Genomic DNA, 13,786 nt, shown 5'->3' with positions numbered 1-13,786 from the left:
TATATATAGAAAAACATGTGGTGCAGATGCACACTCCATATTATTAATCAATCAATCAATAACAGAGGTTCTTGGTATATCAATTGGCCAAGAAATATTTGCCCACCAACCAGCTTCACGGTAACCTCATTTCTGGTGGGTCCCTAATACTAAGTTTGGATCTGGGGCGCGGAACCCCAAAAAGGCCAGCATAAGCAAGTCACCCCAGGGCAGCACACAAGTGAAAAAACTAAGCTAGAAGTGTGTTAATAAGAAAGTAGCAGAAGCTAGAGGTTAAAATGTGTAGTGCTAGAAAGTATAATATTAGTGAAAAATTAAATATTAATTTTTTCTTTGCAGAACTACAAGTCCCAGCATGATAGCACCTCATGTATATTGGGTGTGCATTCTAAGATTCCCCCCCCCATAAGATATATATATATATACCTGTGCATATTTATTTATTCATTTTAATAATAAATTGACTTTTCAACCTACTGTCCGCCTTTTATTGGATGCAGCAGGCGCTGGTTAATTTATCATTTGTAATGTATTTTATATTGGATTAGGTAAAATACAGGTAACTAATGTAGTGGCTGACAGCAGGGCAGCATAAGGTGCTTGTCTTGTGTTGTATATATCCAAAGCTAGAATATATGAGGATATTATGCCCACATTTAAAACACGAGTGTGGAAACCAATTTTGAGGTTTCTGTGGCTTTTTACATTGGTGTTCAGGCCAGTTCAATTTCCAGGGTAAGAAAAAACACATGAAGTGAGAGATTTGGTGAGAAATCTCCAGTTTTTTTAAAGCAGCAATCATTTACACTGCAAAACCAGTTTGATTTTGCAGTGGAAATGATTGCTGCTTTAAAAAAACCTGGAGATTTCTCACCAAATCTCTCATTTTCTAAATCTCTCATCCCATTAAATCTCACCCATGGTCTCCCCCAGCCCACTGGATGATATATGTAATCAGATTTAAAAACCACATAATAATAATAATACAATTCAGAGATCTTGGTTACATATATTTGCAAATACATGGGTAAGCCCCCAAGGCATTCGTCAAGGCTTTTATGAGTATTGGGGGTCCCTATTGCTATATCTACCCCACAACTATATATATATATAGCAATAGGGACACCCAGTGCTCAGAGAAGCCATGTATTTGCAAATATATGTAACCATTATGACGGAAGGGTGGCGAAGGCGGGCCCTGAGCTCGCGCTTGGAGATTACATCTCCAAGCACCAGGAAACCCGCCAGCCGTGACCCCTGTGACGCCGACCCACACGCTGGAGGCAAGCCAGCACCCGATAAAGCTGTTGGTCTGCCTCCAGCTTCCGTGCGCCCCCAGCTTCGTGCTGTGCAGTGAATGGATGCCGCACACAGGCATCCATTCACCTCCTCCTCCTTGGCTCTGCTGCTTTCTGCATAGTACAGTAGCGGATGCTGTATGTGGCCCCTGCCCAACCTCCAGACTGACTGCTGACACCCGTTTACACAGCCCTTAACTCCGGGTATGCCCCGTTTCCGACCCTGATAATTTATTACAGGGTTGCACACCGGGGGAACAGGACCTGGGTTTTTTTTTTTACCCCATTTACACCAAGCCCCGGAGTGGAGCTGCAATAACCCTGGCCGAGGCTCTGGTGTAAAAGGGGTATTAATGTCTGTTCAGTTTCCAGAGTGGTCACATTGATCTGTTTGATGCTCAATACAAGATGCTTGTACTCCAGAGATCCTGTCATTACAACCCACATAGTACCTGTACCGATCATCATGGTCATCTGACAAATAGTAATGAGCACATGGGCAACAATAGTCCACATTTTGATCATTCTCTGACCAATTTTGGTGGTGTCATTGTGAGAGTGACCAGCGTTATACAGCTCATCCTGATAGGAGGTGATGCCTGTGTTTGTTTGTTTGTTTTTTACAGTTGTAAGGGAATTTTGAATTTAGATTAAAATCAATTCTAAATTCATGAACCCTTTGAGTGCCAACATTTCTCTGAGAGATGTGCGCAGTATCTGCTAGAAATGCCGGCGTCGCTCACATTTGTGATATAAATTCAAATAAAAAATGTTATGTAAAAAAAAAGATTATATTTCCTATATATGGTAATATTACAGGTCATTATGATGAATAAAAATGTTTGCTTGGCCATTTTCACACCTATTTGGACAAATTCACTTGGAGCTCAAAGGGTTAAGTCCCTTTTTTATTTGCTCATAAAGCCAGATTCAGAGATGTGTGCAAACCCATTGGCGTGTATACATATGCGATGTTTGCACATATGCGCGTGCATAGAATCTGTACTGCGCTTCTGCAGATCTATGTCTGCAACGACTGTCGCCAGGAAGGGATGGCAATGGCCGTTGTAATGAGAAACTGACAAGTCATCACTGTGTCCTTGGACACCGCTTCACTGACCCTGGCTGCATAAAAACATGGTCATCCTTGAGAGTTAATCAAATGACCGATGTCCATGCAGATGATCCAATGCTGTGTCTTGGGATGCAGCAACAGACAACAGAACCCATCTCGACCACTCTGCTCTGCACAAGATCTGCGTCTCTCTTCTGCACGGATCACTAGCTCCCATTCACTATTACAGGACTTTCATCGGGCTGCTCCCACCCTATGGAATGCCCGTCCACGCACAGTAAGACTCTCCACTAGCCTCCAAACTTTCAAGCGTTCCCTGAAAACTCACCTCTTCAGGCAAACCTATAATATTTAAGTTCTACACGCATAACCCTCTAAGGCACTTATGTATTATATAGCTTCCCTTCTGGACTTGTAACTTGGTGGGACTGCTATGCTATTACTGGTGCCTGTCCTTGTGTTTCCCTCTTATCCCTATAGATTGTAAGCTTGCAGCAGGGCCCTCCTTCCTCCAAGTCCTCCAGTTTGTTTATTCACTGTCTACTATTGTAAAGCGCAACGGAATCTGCTGCGCTATATAAGAAACTGTAAATAAATAATAAATAGGAGGCGTCTATTTACACAAGACGCATCCGGCGGCATTAACATATTTTGCACAGCAGCTGCCGCTTCTGCGTCCATCTCTTAATTATGGCCCATAAAGGATTCAAAAATTGTCAATTTCAAGCAATTTTGTGTTGCGCCACGTTGTATATTTTTTTTTTAAGAAGTTACTTCTAAACCTACTTATGCGAACGCTCACTGTGAGATGTGTACGCTGAATATTACATTCCAGGCTCCGGTGCTGGTAGAGACAATTACTGCGAAGGTTTTAAGCCATCCAATTTATTCCTGAGCGCTGATAAAGGAAAACCCTGTTCTGTAATAGTTCAGAACTGATTTCATGAATGACTTCAGTGAAAGTTAACGTTCAGACACCTGGAGATAATTCCAGGAAACGATGCACACATTAAATAGCCTGCACGCTGATAAGGCTAATGGGCTGCTGATAAGATAAGGGGCACACATTTATTAGGGAAGGGAAATTAAATGATCCAAGGATTTTTTATTAGTAATGCTTCAAGGCGTAGGGTCACCCCCTTTGGATTTGGGTCATTAGCTTTATTAGGTTGGTGAAAAGCTCTTGTGAAGTTTGACCTCCAGCTATAAAATAAAAAAGAAGGGGAGGACGGCATACCCCGTGCATTTTAAATCCATCTGCGCCACTGATTTAGCCTGAATGAGATCTAATTACTTGGAGGAAGTGATAAGCACGGTTAACTAGTCATCAAAGTAGTGGCACACCTTTAGGGCCGTATTCAATGCTGCCAGTGAGGATCGCCGAAAACTTGCCAGCCTCGTTGTTTAACCCCCGTGCCAGCTGCTCACCCTATTCAAAGTTCCCGGGGGAATCCGCTCTGGTGAGGATTCCCCCAAACAGCAAGGTTCGTTTTGGCGGTTGCACAGGTAATTTCCACCTTGCTGTAAAAAAACCCAGAGAGGTGGAAATGGCATGTGCAGGGTGGTCAGTTGAATACGGACCCGCGAGCTGTGACCTCGAGCAATCGGCACTGCTCACCTTCACAGCTCGCAAAATAGTATATGGCCCATTGTGTCTGCTATTGTATGGGCTGAATACAGGAAGGAACCGCGTGTGATGACTGGGACGGATCAATGGACAACCTGTACAGTAGCCCATTGTGACAGGCTAAAGCTGGCCGTTTGTGATCCCGATTGTGTCACGATTTCCCTAGAACTCCCCTGCATTCCTGGTCTCACCATTTGGTGCATTTTTGACACACTATGTGCCAACGATGCATCATAAGATCCAGCTGCCGCATATAATCGAACGTATGCATTGCAGTGTCTGCGAAAATGCCAGTTAAATGATGCGTGTCGTACCATCGATTCCTTGTGCAATCTGCACCCAATCACGACTGATCCTACGTGCAGCACATATGATCTGAGGATCGACCTCTAGACCTGCGGGGCCGTTCATCGCACTAAAATGCCCCATGATGTGCATACGATCGATTGCACAACCCGCCTGATATTGTTCTGATGTATGGCCAGCTTAAGCTAAATCACACAAGGCTGCAAAGAGCCTATCACTGTGTTGGGCTGGCTGAGCTCTCCGGTGCCCCTTGACTGGGAGTATGTGGTGTGTCCTGACCTAACTGGTGCCAACTAGAAGCTTTGCAAACTGACTTGACCAGTTCACAATATGTAGCCCCTACACCAATGTATCAAACTCTGTTTCTCTATACATTGTAATCTACGGAGCAGAGCCTTCAATTCTCCTTGTTGGTTATTCTCCATTCTTGTTTTAATACTTTTTAGTTCACAATTGTAAAGTCATACTGAATCTGCTGTTGCTATTTAAATATAATATACACTTGCAGCCTAAGGTTTTCAATTCGGTCATATTTGATTAAATTATTTCATTGTGTGTAACCCCCCCATGATGGAGCTGGTCTCCTGCTCATGATAGAATCACCAGGCCCTGCCAGCCGTCGGGAGGTAGCGCGCGCACGAGATGCTTGCGCACCCTGTTCCGACGGAGCTCCCCATCTCGTCGCCGGTCCTCGTTGCCCCCCCCGCACCCCCCCTTAACCCTGCCCGTCTTCCCGAAGTGACTGGGACGCGCGTGCATGTGAGACGCTCGTGTAGACCCCTTAATCTCTCTGCACTTTATCAATCTGCACTTTATCAACCTTCAAGGCTTTGTACACCTGCCCCTTAGAGCATTAATTTTCAATGATAAGGTAGCCAGGGCACATGTGCAGCCACCTTGGCCCGGCCCCCTCCTCTTTGCCGGGAGCGGAACCGGGAGCAGTAGGGTCTGAGCGCTGTAGTGCTCTGACACTACTGAGCATGCGCAAACCTCCGCTGCTTTGTGGAGTCTGAACACTAGAGTGCACATATTCCACTGCACATGCGCAGATCGCTGGAAAAATGGCCACCGGTGATTTCTGCAATGCAGCCGCCGCTGGTCTCCGAAGGGTAACGTTTACCAAAATGCATCTATTATAGATGGTAACTCCTTAGTGAAAGCGAACAAAAGCTGCTTAGCGAGCCAATCAGAATGACCTCCAATATCCAATGGCGTAGCAAAGAATTAATGTGTCTTTGACCAGGCCGCACTCTCCGTTCCCTGCACATATCACGCCATGATGTCCTCAAGAAGCGGATGGGAGCAGGAAGCAGATTTAGGGGTCTCCGAACCACTGCACACCATCGGTAACAACAGTTTTGACCTGTCTTGGATGGCAAAATCGTCCTAAAATATTGTACCATCTGCGGCTACCCTGAATGTGTGGTCCTGGTGCAAAGGTCACAGGTCAACTTACTGGAAGTTATCGCAATGGATTGGGATTTGACATTTGTAATTAGAAGATTTGAAAGCTTATAATATTTGAAATAGTAATTAGTAGTAAATAGTAGTATTTACGAAGACTGGATTCTGAAGTTTAATCCAACAAACCCTTCTAAGTTCTTTTAGGAAACTAGTGAAGATAAACATACCAATGAGAAGGGTTCTCCTGCCTTGTGTCATTAGTTATTTATAAGCATATCTGTTTTGTAATCCTCATTACATCAGTAATGAGCACAGTCCTATCTGTATGGAAACGGAGAGGCAAATTAAATAAGATACTTAAACTGCTACTTACAGTCTAAACATGCAATACCGCTAATTAGGTATCGTATAACGATCACATCCGCAGAGTCTCCTGTGTCACTCGCTGTGTTCCTCTCTCCATAGCAAATAATACCCCTTGCAAAAATAATATCCTCTTATACACATTCATCTTGTTACACCCTTATTTGGCATTTGAAACCTTATTAAAGTTAGAATTAATTGTAGGCATGCGTAGTCTACAACAGGTGGTATCTGTCAGAGACCTAGACCCAGTTCCATGTTCGGCTACAAAGGCCTCAGTAGGGACTTTCTGGCTTTTTTAATTAAACAAAACTGGAAATGTATTGTATTTATACCTGTAAACCTTATTAGTGATTGCTATATAAATAATACACTATATAAATAACACACACCATAATGCAGTGAGTGGAAAGTGTTTTATCCAAACTATGGAGCATGTTGTACTTAAGGCCCATACACACTGGGCGACTTTTAGCTGAAAGTCGCTCAAAACAGCAGATTTGAGCAGCTTTCAGCTCAATGCCGCCCAGTGTGTATGCCCCAGCGATGAGCGGTGAGCGCTGCTGCGCGCTCCCGCAACATCGCCGGGAAAGCCGTTGATCTGCTGGTTATACCAGCAGATGAGCGGCTTTGAGGACGGCTTTGCATAGCGCTCCGCTATGCAACGCCGTCCTCCGTCGGCGCCGGGCTGGGGGAAAGTCGCTCAGTGTGTCTGCACTGAGCCGCGGCTTTCCCCGCAGTAATGATTGACATCATCGCTGGGCATAGTCGCCCAGTGTGTATGGACCTTAAGCCTTGGAGAGCGAGAAAGTTGGACAGATATAAACCGCTAACCAACCAGCTCCTGTTATTTTTCAAACCCAGCCTGTAATATAGCAGTTACGGTACTTTTCTCACTTTCTCTCTCCACTTTATTAGTCTCTATAGAGCAGGGGTCCGGGAACTTTTTTACCTTTTACCCCAAAATATATTTAGATACGCCGACGTTACCCCCTTGATTTGAAAGGAAGGAAATCGCATAATTATAATACACACTACCCCCAGAAATTGATGATATATCCTGCTACCGTAGTACGGTACATAGCCATACATGCTAATCATCATCAACACTGGCTGCCAGGCTCTGTGTGTGGTGTAGCCATTGACAATGGGATAGCGAGGGGACTAACCCAAACTGCCATCCATTAACCCTCCAGCGGTGAGATACACACTATACCAGTTTAAAGATGTTGTTGCTACATTTCCAAAAACTGATAACGCCAGACAAATTGTGCCACTCCCCCCCCCCCCCATGCTAGTGTGCTATTCATTTCAGACCCATGTTTTATTGAATAACCACTTATTTTTGAATTTTTAATTGTTATAAATGTTTTAATAAATGAATTAATGTGTAGACAATCCCGCTTGTCTAGATGTTACCATTGTTAAGTGTTTAGCGCTGCTTTTCATCCCACTTTCCATAGAAAGCCATGTGCGCCTGGGGCTGATTTTGGTTGCAATCACTTCCAGAATAGAGATTCAGTGGGTAGATGTATGAAGCAGTGGAGGAGAAGTGATAAAGTTCCTGGTGAGGACGTTTCCAGAACCAGTATCCTATAATAATACAATTAGAAATATCACTTTAAATCAGCCTTGTATTTCCTGTAGTGTAGAAATATAGTCTACAAGTAAGAACCACATAGGTGTTGGAACAAAGTTATCACTAATATTCTTAACACCCGGCCTATGCTGCTGTCCTGATCCGCATTTATGGTAAGAGTTAATGCTAAATTTACTGAGCGGGGGGTTTAATACTGAAATGTAAAACTGGAATAAAATTAATTGTATTTTGCTATTGGCGTTTTATATTTGGAGGTCAGAACCTGTAAAGAACCAGGGCCTTGCAAAAGTCCTTGAATCTTTAGGTTGACGTGAAGGCGAAGTGGGGCGATCCTACTTTTGAAGAACCGCAAGTCCTAGCATTCCTTGCCAGCTCAGCTGGATAGCCACAGGTTCCGTCTGTTTATAGATGTTGCAGTGTGGCCACTGACCCTTTAGAGAGCGCTGTGTCTCTAAGTACCACAGGCCTGCCTTTTACAATAAGCAGTAGACCTGCATTGATACTGTGTGTAATCTGGTATCGTATGACGCATACTATTCCTTATAGTCATGAAGATGGCTATTAGCCTGACAGTGAACAATAGGTAACTAAACTGTTACTTGCTGTTTGAACCTGCAAAGTCACTAATTAGGGATCGTATAACAATGTACATTCAGTTCTCCATTTCCCTCCGACATGCCTGACTGAGGCTGTGTGTTTGTTTGCTTAGGATGGCAGCTCACGGAACCATCTCAGTTGTCAGTTTTAATTGATTAGAGACATAATATAATCTGGTCACTGTACAGGGACCGGAGCGGTTTGTCCTCTGATCATACAAGAGATGGGTGTTCTGTAGTTATATGCCAGGAGTAATGCTGAAGCAGGTTGTATAGTGTCTCAGACAGGGTCTCCAGCACCACAGAGCATAATGGTAGCTTTCATGTGGGTGATAAGCATATGTAGGAATAAGTAAGACACTGGGGTGAAAAGGCGCCAGGTTACTGGTAGCACCGTATGGGGGAAGACTTTGTGTATTTTTGTTTGTCCATCCTTTAATTATATGTGAACATGCAGGCCTTGCAAATGCAAATTCTGTATTGACTGTTCCAGCAATCTTATCATCTGCTTTACATGATCATGTGACCTCTAGGTGGCACTGATAGGATGCTGCAAATAACAAACTGATGATGATATTAAATGAACATGTGGACAGAAATATGTTTAGAATAGAAGAATAATTTTTTTAGCCTTCGCTTTCCCCTTTCTTAAAAAAATGTCTGCCATCCTAGGCAAAGGTTGGCCAATGACCTTTACAGCAGTCCTAACTATCCTGTCTAGGGATCTGAGCACTTAGAATTTCCATACCATACCGCAATGGCATAAGTCACCAGACTCTCGATTACGCAGCAGTAAAAGTCCATAAGCATAGGCCTATATGGGCCTGCTGCCCGTAATCTTCGCCGAGAAAAAAAGGCGTTGCTGAGCCTTACCAACTGCCATTGCGGTATGTGTGGACCAGGACAGATCTTCCGAGAACTTAATACCCCAAAATGTAGTATTAGTAACCCTCTCCACCTCTTCACCATTTAAAAGGGCATGGTCAATTTTGAATCCCCTAGTGATAGGGAACCTTGGCACTCCAGCTTTGGTTGAACTACACATCCCAGCATGCCCTGCAACAGTTTTAGCAGGGACAAGTGTCAAAACTGTAGCAGGGCATGCTGGGATGTGTAGTTCAACAACAGCTGGAGTGCTAAGGTTCCTCATCACTGCCCTAAAATAATATTTTATAATACAGCCACGGAGTCTATTGTGAAATATGCGATGCTACCTTCGCAGCATTGGGTAGGTACAAGCCGGCGTATTGTGTCTCGAGACGCATTGCTTGAATAGACCCTCCATGCTGTAGCTGCATACAGAAGAGCAGATGTATGATGCCTGGTGAAGTGATAAAGTGGAAGGTGATAATGCAGCAGTTGATCAGCTCATAACTGCCATTTTGTGAGCTCCTTCAAAAATAGACTCAGTACTTTCCTGTTCTCTCAAGCATTTCACTAATATCCACTGTTGCAATTTTTTTTTTTGGTGCTGTAAAGGCAAATGTAAAGCACTTTGAGTTCTATTGGGAGAAAAATGCTGTATAAATAACATCATTATTATAAACCCAGCCTGTAACTTTCAGGAGCTGATTGGCTGCTGCGTTATCACTGGCAACTTTATTACTTCACCAGGCTTAATACATCTGCCCTATTGGCAATATTGTCACTTATACCCCTTTCACACCAGAAGCAAATTCCTGGGTTAAAGATTTTCAACCCGAGAATTTGCTGGAAAACCCAGGTTTTTTGGGTGGTGTGAAAGGGTCAACACGGGTCTTAAATCCCAGCACTCCAACCGTGGTCAAGAGCAGGGTCGAAGTGCCGGGATTTAAGACCCATGTTGACCCTTTCACACCACCCAAAAACCTGGGATTTTCAGCAAATTCCCAGGTTGAAAAGCTTTAACCTGGTAATTTGCAGGTGGTGTGAATTGGGGTCAGGCTGCACCCAGCAAAATGACCCAGCACTCAAAACTGGCAGGTAATTGCCAGGTGGTTGGTGTGAAAGGAGTCTTAGTGCCTTATTCTAGTTCACTCTTTCTGACAAAATCCTTCTTAGATGGACAAAACCATGTGCACTACAGGGGGGCAGATGTAAAATGTGCAGAGAGAATTAGATTTGGGTGAGTTATTTTGTTTCTATGCAGGGTAAATACTGGCTGCTTTATTTTTACACTGCAATATAGATCTCACTTTGAAGTAAAACCCCACCCAAATCTAATTCTCTCTGTACATGTTACATCTGTCCCACCTGCAGTGCACATGGTTTTGTCAATCTAAGAAGGATTTTGCCAGAAAGAGTGAACTAGAATAACCCCCTTAGTGTACTAGGCACACTAGAGTAGTACTTTTTTGTAGCAAATTAATTTATATAAAGTCACAGATTAAACACAAATATACCTGTGCATTGTACTAATGTTGCATTAGCGATGGAATTAAGATGCATATATTATGAAAAAGCCTTACAGCAAGATGCTCAGTGTGGGTTAGTTATAAAGTTTCTGGCGCACTAAACAGGGCTATCTGTTGTATGATAGTCTATTACCATCTGCTAATTAAAACCGCTGTTAATAAAGTTTTGTTATATATGTAAAAAGTTCACTATGGGCCGTGGACACGTTGAAAGAACTGGGAATGTATAAGGAAGGGGACTTGAATTTCAGCCCATGGTACTGTTGGTTATACTGTACAGGAAAGTGTATCTAAATAAAGTAGCAAGTTGACAATTATTTGCCAAACAAATGAAATGTGCTTTAAAGGATAAAATTCTCAAACAGATGAACAATATTTGTAACAAGTAACAACCATTATTATTTAGTATGTTTTATTTACTTTTATAGCCTGTTAAAAATCATTAATACTGTGAAATTGGAGCGTCACCTTTCATACTGGATACCCTGGATATGTTGAAACTTCGTTTTCCACGCCGTTGTGCTGTCATGTTTGCAGCTTTAAGCCTAGCCATTGCCATGTTTATGGAAAGTTCTTGTACTCATCAGCATCTGAGGATTTCAGAGTTTCAGCCAAATTCATTACTGCGATCCTAGATTAGGAAACCTGAAGCCAGACCATTTGAAGTGCTCACGCACTGACCTCCTCTCATTCTCCCCATTTCTCTTATTTTTGTTTTAACGGAAGAGTGAAATTCAGAGATTTGGCTGCGGCATACTCTGATAATCCCATCGCTGCAATGGTGACTCGGGTAATATCAGAGAGACGGAAGATCTAATTATTTACAGAATGTCAACATAGTTTGTTGTATTTTATGTAAGTCGTTTTTTTTTTTTTCCCCAGCAAATGTATCATGCATAGCTATCATTCTGTTACAGTCATATTGATTGGGCGATTGACCGCCAGTAACTGGTCTGTTAGGCCGTTGATGTTTCAGTGGTATCACCAGCACCCGTACTTTTGCAGTATATAGTCACATCTTTATGTATACAGGATGCACAAGCAGAGCTTGCTGATCACAATGATATGTGGAATGCCTCTGAACTGTGACTGTATCTGCATACGGAATGTTATATTCGTGTGGTGACGTAGCACTTCCTGTTCAGTTACAGCTGCAGTCACAGCATATGGAATAAGCTGCGTTTTCGGATGGGTAAAAGACGCCGGGCGAGTTGCTTTTTCTCTTGTGGTTGCATCCATAGTGGTTGGCTGCAGTCCCACGAACTTCATACTTCTTAAAATTAATTGCAACATTAGTCAAATCAACATCAAGCTATAATTGTCTTCATGATCTTCTCAGAGAACTCTTTCCTTTGCAATCTCTTGTCCATGTTGAGTGTGGTGCACACGATGATACCAAACAGCAGAATTACTACTTATCCGCCATATAAATAGGCTAAATGTCTTTATAGAAGATCAAATATGTGTGATGCTTATTCAGGAAAGCAATTTGTTTGAAACCAACTTTTTCTAAGATGTAAATGTTTTTGTACCCCACATTCAATCTGTTTCAAAATCATGCCAAATGCACCTAAATAAAATATAAAAAATGTGCCCTTATCTTACACAAGACACTGCTAAAACTCTAATTCATGCTCTCGTCATCTCACATTTTGATTATTGCAATAGTCTCCTTATTCCCCAATGAAGACTCTCACCACTACCGTCCATCATGAATGCAGCTGCAAGGCTAATCCTCCTAACCAGACTTTCATCGTCTGCAAAGCTACTCTGTCAGTCACTTCATTGGTTACCTGTATTCTACCTTATTCAATACAAAATTATTTTACTTACACACAAAGCCATAAACCAAACAACACCAACATACATATCTTCTCTTATCTCTAAATATCTTCCAGCCCGACCTCTACGCTCCTCCGAAGGTCTGCGTCTCTCATCCACACTCATTACCCGCTCCCATTCCCGATTGCAGGACTTTCTTCGGGCTGCACCCACTCTGTGGAATGCTCTCCCACGCACAATAAGAATTTCCTCCAGTCTCCAAGCCTACAAGCGTTCCCTTAAAACTCACCTCTTCAGACAAGCTTATCAAATTCCAGAACCAGCCACTTAACCTTCATATACCGTTCCTATCAAATCACATCCCCACTGTACACACCATACACATCCTCTCTTTCTTTTTTACATTTTTCATCCTCCTGACCCCTGCCCAAACTGCTGGGTCACCGTATCTTACTGCACACCAGGAACCTTTGCATTCTGGTGGAATTAATGCCTATTTCACTAGATTGTAAGCTTGCGAGCAGGGCCCTCTTACCTTTGACTGTCTGTAAATACCCAGTTTGTTGTATCACTGTCTCCTATTGTAAAGCGCAACGGAATATGCTGCGCTATATAACAAACCGCTAATAAATAAATAAAAATGTCTGGAGAATAAGCAATAATTTTATCTCTTTTCTCAGTTTCTTTGCTTTATTCTATGACGTGGCAAAAGGCATGAGACAATAACTTTTTATTTAAGAATGAAGCATTGTTTCAATGTGCTGTTAATGAACCAACTCCTTTGTCCAATATATTTCTGTATCTCCTATATCTTCAACCCTGGGACGCATTCAACTTTTGAAAGTTTTGTATGGTATTAGTGACTACCTGGTATAATAATCAGTGGTTAATATGCTTTTAATTGTTCTGTAAATACAGTTACTTGGCCAATGGTTCCTTTAAAATTATTCCCTCTTTTTATTAAACATTTAAATATTGGGAAATACAGTGATGCTGCTGATTGGGTGTTTCATTTTATTTGGAAACAAGTGATTCCTAGTACAGTGTTCTCTATCCCTGCTCTCTCTCTTGCTGCCTTTACCAGAGCTTCCTTAGAAATATTCCGTGTTTTCTTGATCTTGTGACACGTTCTTGTTAAGTGAATGAATTTCTCGTTTTATAGCCCTTGTGATTTACTTCTCACGTCTGATAGGTTTCATTAAACATCTGCTCGGAATCAGTCGCGTTCAAAGGTTACAATATCCCTTTCATCCACTCTTCAGACATCGCCTTACGCTCCCTGGCGGTTTTCTCAGGTGCGCAGCGCATGCGGGGGTGGGCACAGTAAAAGGAGGCATCTTTT

The 13,786-nt window shown here is 42.6% G+C and overlaps 1 protein-coding gene across 2 annotated transcripts in view; it reads left to right on the top strand.

Moving 5' to 3' along the window:
- The window catches only part of WDR70 (WD repeat domain 70), a 224,949-nt gene that overhangs the window by 63,959 nt on the left and 147,204 nt on the right, over positions 1-13,786 (top strand). The gene's annotated exons all lie outside the window — the stretch shown is intronic.

Source organism: Crinia signifera, chromosome 1 (assembly GCF_055691185.1).
Source record: "Crinia signifera chromosome 1, ASM5569118v1, whole genome shotgun sequence".
NCBI classification, from domain to species: Eukaryota; Metazoa; Chordata; class Amphibia; order Anura; family Myobatrachidae; genus Crinia; species Crinia signifera.
The sequence above is the reverse complement of the archived record's forward strand: the minus strand, read 5'-3'. Positions and strand labels throughout refer to the sequence as shown.